This window comes from Oculina patagonica, chromosome 5 (assembly GCF_052425735.1).
Source record: "Oculina patagonica isolate OP01 chromosome 5, crgOcupat, whole genome shotgun sequence".
Lineage (NCBI taxonomy): Eukaryota > Metazoa > Cnidaria > Anthozoa > Scleractinia > Oculinidae > Oculina > Oculina patagonica.
In genome coordinates, this window is record NC_135762.1 from 12,657,584 (window position 1) to 12,669,360 (window position 11,777).

The 11,777-nt window shown below is 36.1% G+C and overlaps 1 long non-coding RNA gene across 1 annotated transcript; it reads right to left on the reverse strand.

The window, feature by feature from the left end:
- Positions 1-642: 642 nt before the first annotated feature.
- LOC144654237 (uncharacterized) lies at positions 643-6,760 on the reverse strand. Its single transcript, XR_013570882.1, has 6 exons — positions 6,734-6,760; positions 4,706-4,764; positions 4,509-4,574; positions 4,170-4,200; positions 2,362-2,484; positions 643-1,068 (listed from the first exon to the last, which is right to left on the reverse strand). It is a non-coding gene; the product is annotated as an uncharacterized LOC144654237 (long non-coding RNA).
- Positions 6,761-11,777: the final 5,017 nt, after the last annotated feature.

Genomic DNA, 11,777 nt, shown 5'->3' on the forward strand with positions numbered 1-11,777 from the left:
TAATGCAGCTTTTATGCACAAACAGGTTATTCCCAGGAGGTTCCTGGTTCAAGCCCTCTACCCTGCCATTATCGGATTTGTTTTCGCGGCGGTGCGACCCGAGTTCAAACCTCGGTCACGCAGTTGTGATTTTTAACTACATTATGTTCATTTAAAATATTTCTTCCCTCTGTTTTAGCGGCATGCCTGGCAACAAGCTATCTCGAAGCTAAGTGCCTGATCACTACAAACAACAATTACTTTGCATTGCATTGCATTACATTACTTGACGCTTCGTTACAGAGGTGTCTGTGAGCGAGTATGCTACGAACGATAGTCTGACGCGCTTTGTACAGCAAAAGAAAAAACCAATACCTCAGAGTAGGTTTTTTACCCATCACATGACACTGAGTACTGCAAAATTGCTTCAAATAGCTCTCTGATCACAACGAAAGGTTTCAGCCGCATTAACCAGTCCCTGGTAGAGCTTTTTAAAATGTAAAAGATGGTCAGGGAATGATTTTCGTGTTATGTATGTAAACAAAATCTTTTCTGGTGTGTTTGGCCGCCATGTTGTACGGAGAGTGCACGCGCCCTCAAACCATGCCGCTAGCTATGATGACCACGAAAAATCAAATGCACGTGCCGCTGTGGAGCTCCGCTATAAATTCAGATTTTAATTATCTTACTTTGGCCACTTTAAATATAGCTATTGTTATAACGGGAGTTCAAACTGGATATCACTCAAGGTAATTAGCGACTACCCTTGTTGCCTGCTGAATACCCTAGATGGCACAGTAGTCGCAGACTACTCCTATAACTTAGTCTACCGTGATGTGGTAATGGGGTATGCAGTGAGGATAAACTACTATCTATTAAAAAAAAAAACGATAACACACAACAAGCTACGCAGTTTTTATATTGTTTTTGCTTGATTTCGTCTTGCCGTTATCAACTAATTTAGGTCTGTATTGCTATTTATGAGTATATTGAATATATATATATATATATATATATAGTTGTGATCTGTTCATGTTCAGTTGGAAACTGCCAGTCCAGCCCTTCAGCGTCGGCGCCACCCATCGATCCCTGAAATTTTTGGATAAATAAAACAAGCATCATAACCGTTAAGAGACTATGGATTCATAAAGTTTTGTTATATAGCTAGAAATTTTTCCCAACAGCGCGCGCTCTTATTGGTTAATTCGAGGTCACATGACATCTAACAATAAAAACTGTTTCCCGCCAAAAGTCAGAGGGTAACTTTGCAATGTTGCCCGCGAAAGTTGACCGACGAGCGCTATTTTTCTAAGTCTTAGTCATGCAATATAACAAAACACTTAATGACTGTTTCCCTCGGAAACAGTCATTAAGTGTATAACGTATAATGCAAGGCAATGTTTGCTTGTCTTAAAAAATCATCTTAATTCGTTGAAGATAAATGTAATATCAGCTGAACAAACTCCAATTCTGCTGTGGAGCGATTACAAATTTTATATTTGTAGTGAAACAACTTGCTTACGTTTTATAGTTAAATCACGTCATTTTTGTAAAAGGTTACTGACTATGATTTTTTGCATATTGACAACCCCTTTTTAACAATGAAGATGCAAAATGCCACTGCAAACAAGCTCAACTGGGTAATATTTCGTTCATTTTGATAGTTAGAACGATATGAAAAAGTCAACAACATTGAACGGACGCAACTTTGGCATTCGTTCAGCTATCCTAGCATACTAATTTTGTGCTCATAAGTTCTTGTTTGGAAAATGTCATTCGCAAGTTCCGGTGACAGGGACTTGGAAATGACTTTTTTGCTGTTTTTTTTTTGTTCAGTCAGGGATCCTGAATTCAGATTTTGCAGCTGCAGGTCAATTCTATTAGCGGAAGAAAAATTCTTAGGTAATTTGTTTTATTCTGTATTTGAAGTTAATTATCCCCTCTAAGGTTAACTTTTCATTTATAAACTTGCTCTTGACCAGTTGTGGAAAAACTTGATACAAAAATACAAAAAGCGCCATTAAAAACCCACTTTTGAAGCCCCCTGAAAATTCATTTTTTTTTAAATAAACCCCATCCCCCTCTCTTTATACAGCCCCCCCCCCCCTTTTCCCATATAAAAGATTATGAACATTTATTAACACAAAAGCGAGGTAATTGTATTGCATTTACTTTTTATTTTCTGTTGAAATGTGTTACTAAAGAGCACTAAACATTCAATAGTCCACTTAACTTTTTATAAATGTGTCCTAACTAATGTATGGTTTTAAATATAAGTGCCTTCTTTATTAAGACGCCTCTCCATAATCCCCTCCCCCACCCCTATCAACACACAGTGCAGTATTGTTAACGGTGTTATAAATGATAAAGAAATATTCTTACATTTGTGTCTGCATGTGGGTCTACACCCATCGTGGCAGCATATTTTACCATCTGTGCATGTAGGAAATCCTTCGCCACATAACGGCTCACACTGGTCTTGTGTGAACCTTGGTGGTGGACACTCTGGCATGAAACCAACATGAGAAAAATACTCAATTAGATCGTTTTCACTTGACGTCATTAAAATTGTTAATTAAAATCTATGGATCCTGTCAGCTGTTCTTTTAGCATGTTCTAAAAAATAGTGTCACTAGTTAGAGTTAAAAGTTTTGTCTCAGTAGAGTGCTTCGTTGTATAGATAGAGCGTTTAGAAATTTGCGACAGCCTATTTCAACGATATCTGAAATGATACAGAGACCAATATTTTTGCAATTTTGAATACTTCCAGATATACTATTAAGAGTTTAAAATGTTAACTTAAACATTTCGAAGTAAAAACGCGTGTCATTGGTAGCGAAATATGTTTTCGTGCAGACTTCCATATTGGTGTTCCACTATGGTACACCAATATGGCGGATCGGATCCATTCAAATTGCTTTCATAAAAACTTAACTTGGTTGCAGTGAAAACTGCAAAGTTTAAGTTTGGATAATTTATTTCTTTCCTGTTATGTTGGTGAAAACGTTCTATAATTTCTACTGATGATTTCTAGGTGTAAAGACTTACAAGTACATTGAAGAAAGCTTGGAAGAATCCGAAAGTCTATTTAAACCCCGAGGTTACATTATTAAGCATCTATCTGCCGACTCGTACGTCTGAAGGTCGAAATAATTTAATCTCCCATCTGTTCACGCCTCCGGGCCAATCTCTTACAACTAGCTGTAAGATTTGAGCTATTACAACCTCACGGACGCACTTTTTAAAACTATATGAAATCAAAGCAATGCAAGAAAGACAGTTAGAAAATCCCCCTTGTTCGCAGATTTTAGAAGGGAAATGTTCTCGCTCACTATTTGTATTAGTGTAGTGGGTGTTAATTACTAATTAGCGTAGATACGAATGATTTGTGGTATTTAGAATGATGAAAGCGAAATGTAGCTTCAGAAACACAAAGATAATGTACTTAAATAGAAAGAAAGTAAAAAAAATCCTGGGACTCAGTCTAGGAATTTTTTTTTCAGAGAGCCGGATGACTTCGGATATGGTCTTCGAAAATCGCGATAAACATCCCATGTTTATGGCTCGCAAAAAGTTGGCAGGTATAAGTATGTTGCCGTTCGTCACATTACACAAAAAAAAAGTTTTCTAAGATGAAGCTAATATAATGCAGTGATCACATAGCCTCCTTCAAAATGACTACAAGTCAATCAAGTAGTCCTGAAGTCCTGAAGGTAGTAAGAAGACGTTTTTAACACAACTCATGAACGTTTCGTAGGTGATGCTTGTTTCCTTCCAAAAAATTGGGCACAAGGTTCCTTTTTGAATTCGTCTCTTGATTTTCTTTCTACTTTCGTACCTCCGCATGACTATAGCACGTCTGACTTTGCACCGTAATCGGTGTCAATTTTTACCGATCTTAACCATTCTATTGGTTTATTTTTACCTCCTAGATTTTTTCCTTGGCGAATCTGTACTTTTAATGATGTATCCTAGTATTTGGGGATACATTTGTACAAGAAAAAACGACAATACATTTCGATTGTGATCGCTTTTAACGAGTCGGCCCAGATTGTAAGACAATTCTTTTCTCCTCGTGTAAATCTAATCCGCTTATTTTGCGTGTTATAACTAATAAATATTGCACTGAACATATCGCGTTTTCATGCAAGATTAAATCTAACATTACAATAAATTATTGTGATAATTACTTAGTTCTCTCCTGGAACTCATTACTTCATCCTGAGGAAACAAATATAATAGAATTAGTTGTAGTTGATTAAACCTTATGAAAATATTCAACTGTGATCTCCTAAAGCAGAAGGGATTACCTTATTATCTTAAGTTAACGAGAATAATTTCTCAATGTCTAAAATTTTCTCTTCGCAATGACATTTTTTTCACTCTCGCGACATCTTTACAATTAACAGGTATATAAGACGCAAAACAAGGGGTGACTTAAAACCTCATTTTTGTCACCTTTTTACAAAAACATATGTTAAACCAAAATTATTCGTTTGCCTAGATAAGTGAAACTCTGTTGTACTTACACTTAAAAGGGTGTACACAAAACATATCAACACAACAGTGAAGATAAAATGCTTCATGGTTCAATTCTACAAAAAATCGAAAACATAAAATATAAATGTGTCGTGTTTGAAATGGTGTTTATAAATATATAAATGTTATAAACGTTATTTGAGCATTGCTAATTTGTATATTTTGTTACCGAAGCTGTTCACCATACCTTACGGGCACTTTTGATAATCGTTACTGGACTCTTCGTTGATCGAGTTGAGGGTACAACTGAAGGATAAAGAAGTATTTTTTTCTTAACTTTGAAGCCTCTTGTGTTATGTAAAGGAGACAAACATTAGTACAGCTTGGGTTAATACAGTTGCATAGTGTTGTGATAAGGAGGCAAACATGAATCCAGTCTGAATTTATACAGCTGAATTAAGGCAAATATCATATTCTTTAGCAAATAGCTCCTTTTTATGTTACCATAATGCATCACGAATGAACGCACACGCACTCACGCGACAAAGACAATTACATCGCATTTCTTTAAAATCGTTAATACACTCTTTTTTTGTAAGAACCTTTTTTTATAAAAACGTCGAAGCTGACAAAATGTCAGAATTTAAGACCACCATAAGCGTGACAAATATATGTGCTAAATGAATAGATCTTTATTCAAATCCTGACCTGTATCTAACATTGTCATCACTCATTGGTGACGTGAACATGTATGTATTGGTTAGGGATGAATTTACTGCAATACCATTTTGTTTTTAAAATTTGAAAAATTAAAACATTTTAAGAACATTTTAGGCTCAAATTTTCGAAAACGTTAAGAACGTTCAGCCTCGGCCAAAAATTAGACGTTCTTATATAAAGAAAATGAAAATTGTATACAGACAGTTTCGCGCTTCATTTTATGTTTGTAGCAACTATGTATCATACATGCCTAAACTTTGTTTAAACGCGGTTACAATAAATACTCAAAAGCTTAAAAAAAAAATAAAGAAAGGCAGATAAAATGCTTTTTTACACGAAGAACTCTCTGTTGGTAATATAAAATGGGTTCTCATTAGCAACAGAAAATAAATCGTTTTACAATATTATCTGTAAGTAAACTTGTTTACTAAGTTAGAACGGATATTGACAGTTTGGATGATCTTAAGGTCCAACAGCGAATTAAAAAGGAAGAGAGAAAGTAATTAGTCTGTGCGATATCAGAATTATCAGATTTCATGAGAAATATTGACTAGAACCACATATTTTAAGAAATATTTCTTTCTTAACACACAAAAACTGTTACGTGGTAATTTATCCTTCTGGAATAATATTAATTAGTATAAATAGGTTATTACCAAAATAAACTCAATAATAAGTGCTCGTTCAAAATATATTAATTTTATAAGCGTTCAAAAGTGTTCGTCTCGGCTTAATGAAAATTAGTGTCTCATTGCTGACATAGGAAAGTTACGGTCTACTATAACAGTATACATCGATTATAAAAATTATTTCAAATTTAAATTTTAACGACTGTAAAATTGACACCTGACCTGACAAAAAATGATTACCATGTTCTTTTAAGGCATTAGTCTCGCTAAAACGCAATTTATTAAATTTCAGACATGTCATTGTCAATTCAGAACGTTCTGATTTCTCAAATTTCAAATAAGAATGGGTTTAGGAGAACCCGCCTTTTTTTTAGGAATCTCTTGTTTAATAAGGCTTCTTCGCCTGCACTTTGAAGTTAATCCAAAAACTAACTTCTTGTAGCAATCAGATTGTGTAAACACGTGAGGTTATTTCTACTCCTAAAACAAACAACACCTTACGAAGCGAAAATAGCATATAAGTTGTGCTCCAACATCATTCGCACAATTCTTGAAAGCATTTTAGATACACCCTGCTGTTACGTTTTTGTCGTTTATATGATTTACAATAATCTTGATTATTAACGAAAAAGAACCCATCAGGAAGAAAAAGTAACAAATTAGCTGGAATTGATAAACCTTAATTATGGGAATATTAAAATCTAATCTTCTTAAGTTAACGAGATAAAGTAATTATAATGTAATATTTTCCTCTCTCATGCACGATGTTAAAGACTACCATTCAGAAGACGCAACATAAGTGATAACGTGCCAACATATATTATCACATTTTTATAACAAAGATATTAGAAATCACGATCAGTTTCTTTATAACAAAACCGTTTCCGCAACATTTAAAATTACGAGGAAGGTACATGTTTACTTACCAGTCAAAAGAGTGCACACAAAAGATAACAACACAAATGCGAAGATAAAACGCTTTATGGCTCAACCCTACAAGAAATTGAAAAATGAAAATGAATTTGAAAGTCGAAGAACAGACAGCAATATATAAATCTTAAGAACTTAACTTGAACATCGCTTATAAAATTAATATATTTTGTTACCGAAGCCTTTGATCATCGTTGAGCGGCCACAACTGAAGGATAAAGAAGATTTTTTATTTTATTTTGAAGCCCTTCGTTGCAAGTGTTTTAAAGTTTCATATTAAGGAAACAAACATTAGCACATCCTAAGCTGAGTTCATCACTGATTTTATAGCTCCTTTTTCATATTTGCATAATATAACACAGAAGCGAAACAATATATAAATAAACTGTCATATAACCAAATAATAACCAAAAAATACTGTCTTATATTTCCTGAGTGGTATGTTCCTAACGGAACTTATGTTATCTGAGGTCAGAATATTGACTTCGTGCTCGATTATTCTGTCTTACTTGGGTGGTGAGTTCCTTATGGAACTCATGTTATCTGAATGCAGCATATCTATCGCGTGTCAGATTATGCTGTCCTACTTTGATGGTGAGGTCCTTGTGGAACTCTAGTTATCTGTGGGAAAAATAAACTGTCTTAGTGCTAAATTATTGTGTCTTACTTGGGTGGTGAGTTCCTTATGGAACTCCTGTAATCTGAGGGCAGCAATTCGACCTAGTGCTAGATTATTCTGTCTAACTTGCGTGGTTAGTTCCTAATGGAACTCTTGAGTTTAGCATATTGAACTCCTGCTTGATTATTATTAAATCCTATTGATTATTATTAAGTGGTTGGTGAGTTCCTTATGGAACTCATGTAATCTGAGCGCATCATATTGACCTCGTGCTACATTATTATGTCTTAATTGGGAGGTGAGTTCCTTCTGGAACTCATGTTATCTGACAGCAGCATATTGACCAAAAGGTCAAAACTCTCAGACCAAAAGGTCAATATGCTGACCTCAGATAACATGAGTTCCATAAGGAACCCACACACACAAGGTCAATATGCTGACCGTCATAACAGTCGTTCCATAAGGAATTCACCGCGCAAGTCAGACAAAATAATCTAGCACGATGTCGATATATTTTGCCCACCGGTAACTGGAGTTCCATAAGGAACTACCACCCAAAGAAGACAGAATAAGCTAGCACGAGGTCAATATGCTGACCTCAAATGACATGAGTTCCATAAGGAACTCGCCACCCAAGAAAGACAGAATAATCGAACACGAGATCAATATGCTGACCTCAGATAACAAGAGTTCCATTAGGAACTAAACAACCAAGTAAGACAAAAGAAATCTAGCACTAGGTCAGTATGCTGCTGCTCCATAAGGAACTCACTACCCAAGTATGACACAATAATCTAGCACGACGTCAATATATTTTTCAGCATATCGACATCGTGCTAGATTATTGTGTCTAACTTTGGTAGTGACTTCCTTAAATAACTCATGTTATCCGAGGGCAGCATATTGTCTTCGTGCATGCCAAATTATTCTGTCTTACTTAGGTGGTGAGTTCCTTATATGGAACTAAGATTATCTCAGTTCAGCATATTAAACTCGTGCTAGATTATTCTGTCTTTCTCGGGTGGTGATTCCTTACGGAACTCATCTTATCTCAGAGGAGCATATTGGACTCGTGCTAGATAATTGAGTCCTACTTAGGTGGTGAGTTCCAAATGGAACTCATGTTATCTGAGTTCAGCAAATTGATCTTGTGCTGGGTTATGCTGTCGCACTTACTTGGGTGGTCAGCTCCCTATGGAACTCACGATATCTGAGGGCAGAATATTGACCTAGTGCTTGATTATTCTGTCTAACGTGGACGGTGAGTTGCTTATGAAACTCATGTTTTTTTGAGCAGCATATTAACTTCAAGCTAGATTATTATGTCCTTTGTGGTGTGTCCTTTATGGATTTCACGTTATCCGGAAGGCAGCATTTTGACCTCGCGCTAGATTATTCTGTCGTACTTACTTGGGCGGTTAGCTCCCTATGAATCCTACGTTATCTGAGGGCAGCATATTAAACTAGGGCAAGATTTCACTGTTTTACTTGAGTGGCGAGTACCTTCTGGAACTCATGTTAACTGAGGTCAATAATTTGTCCTCGTGCTACATTATTTTATCTTACTTGGGTGGTAAGTTCCCTATGGAACTCACGATATCGGAGGGCAGAATATTGACCCAGTGCTTGATTATTCTGTCTAGTTTGGATGGTGAGTTCCTTATGGAAGTCATGTGATTTGAGGAGCATATTAACTTCAAGCTAGTTTCTTCTGTCGTGCTTGGATGGTGTGTCCTTTATGGATCTCACATTATCTGAAGGCAGCATATTAAACTAGTGGAACTGAGATTTTACTGTCTTACTTGAGTAGCGAGTACCTTATGGAACTCATGTTATCTGAGGTCAATAATTTGCCCTTGTGAAACATTATTCTATCTTACATGGGTGGAGAGTTCCATATGGAACTCAAGATATGTCAGGTAGAATATTGACACAGTGCTTGATTATTCTGTCTAACGTGGCTTGGTGAGTACCTTAAGGAACTCGTGTTATCTGAGGCCAATAGTTTGCCCTCGTGCTACATTATTCTATCTTACATGAGTGGTGAGTTCCCTATGGAACTCACTATATCTGAGGGCAAAATATAAACCCAATGCTTGATTATGCTGTCTCTTTTACTTGGTTGGTAGTTCCCTATGGAATTCACAATATCTGAGGACAGAATATTGACCCAGTGCATTGATTATTCTGTCTAACGTGGATGGTGAGTACCTTATGGAGCTCATGTTATCGAAGGTCAATAATTTGCCCTCGTGCTAAGTTATTCTATTTTACTTGGGTGTTGAGTTACCTATGCAACTCACTATACAATTATGAGGGCAGAATATTGACCCAGTGCTTGACTATGCTGTCTAACGTGGATGGTGAGTACCGTATGGAACTTATATTATCTCAGGTCGATAATTTGCCCTCGTGCTACATTATTCTATCTTCCTTGGGTGATGAATTCCCTATGGAACTCACAATATCTAAATCACAATATCTGAGGGCAGAATACTGACCCAGTGCTTGATTATTCTGTCTAATGTGAATGGTGAGTTTCTTATGGAACTCATGTTATCTGATTTCAATAATTTGCCCCTATTTTACTTGGGTGATGGATTCCCTATGAAACTCACGATATCTGAGGTCAGAATACTGACCCAGTGCTTAATTATTCTGTCTAATGTGGATGGTAAGTTCCTTATACTCATGTTATCTAAAGTCGATAATTTGCCCTTGTGCTACATTATTCTATCTTGCTTGGGTGGTGGTTCCATAATGGAACTCACGATATCCGAGGACAGGATATTGATCCAGTGCTTGATTTTTCTGTCTGATGTGGATGGTGAGTTCCTTATGGAACTCATGTTATCTGAGGTTGATAATTTGCCGTCGTGCTACATTATTCTATGTTACTTGGGTGTTGAGTTCCCTATGGAACTCACTATTTCTGATGCAGAATATTGGCCCAGTGCTTGATTATTCTGTATAAAGTGGATGGTGAGTTCCTTATGGAACTCATGTTATCTGAGGTCGATAATTTGCCGTCGTGCTACATTATTCTATGTTACTTGGGTGTTGAGTTCCCTATGGAACTCACTATATCTGATGCAGAATATTGGCCCAGTGCTTGATTATTCTGTATAAAGCGGATGGTGAGTTCCTTATGGAACTCATGTTATCTGAGGTTGATAATCTGCCCTCGTGTTACATTATTCTATCTTACTTGGGTTGTGAGTTCCCTATGGAACTCACGATTTCTGATGTCTGAATACTTACCCAGTTCCTGATTTTTCCTCTAACGTGTTTTTTTATTCATCCACAACACAAAGTACAAACATACAATTACAAACAGTTACAAATTTTTGCTAAACTAAAACAGCCGCGCAATTGCTGTTTTAGCAATTCTTAATTACTTTACAACATAATTACTTACAATAATATTTACTTAAACAATAAAAATAATTACAGATTCTCTCTTACACTATTTTACATTAATTTACAGGTATACAAAAAAGTAGTGAAAATGAAAAAAAAAAAACACAAATGAAAAAAGGGGATAATTTAAACTAAGAGTGGAAAATTTCCTGTCCATTTCTTATAAAATGCTTCTAGTTCGTTATTTTTCGTCGCGATGTATTTTTCTGTCTGATATTTTGTTTTTATTTTCAGTATAAAACCTTCTATATACGGACGTACACACTTCCTCCTGCAATCCCAAATATAAACTTTACCGATTAAAATTAGAACGTTTAGTAAGGGGCATGATGATGCTGTAATACCTATAATGATTTCTTGAATGCCGAGAACATTAAGTTGTCTTGTTAGAATAAAGTAGTATTTTTCCAGATGTTTCCAAAATAGATTTGAGTGGGGGCAGTTGAAAAACTGCTAACGTGGATGGTAAGTTCCTTATGGAACTAGATTTTTATGTTGAGCTTGGATGGTGTGTCTTTTATGGTTTTAATGTTGTATGAGGGCAGATTATTGACCTCGTGCTAGATTATTCTGTCGTACTTACTTGGGCGGTTAGCGCCCTATGGATCTTACGTTATCTGAGGGAAGCATATTAAGCTAGTGCAAGATTTCACTTTCTTACTTGAGTGACGAGTACCTTATGAAACTCATGTTATCTGGGATCAAAATTGCCCTTGTGCTACATTATTCTATCTTATTTTGGTGGTGAGTTCCCTATGGAACTCACGATATCTGACGTCAGAATATTGACCCGTTGCTTGATTATTCTGTCTAACGTGGATGGTGAGTACGTTATGGAACTCATGTTATTTGAGGAGCATATTAACCTCAAGCTAAATGTTATTTCGTGCTTGGATGGTGTGTCATTTATGGATTTCATGTTATCTGTGGGCAGCATATTGACTTCTTGCTAGATTATTCTGTCGTACTTACCTGGGCGGTTAGCTCCTTATGGATCGCAC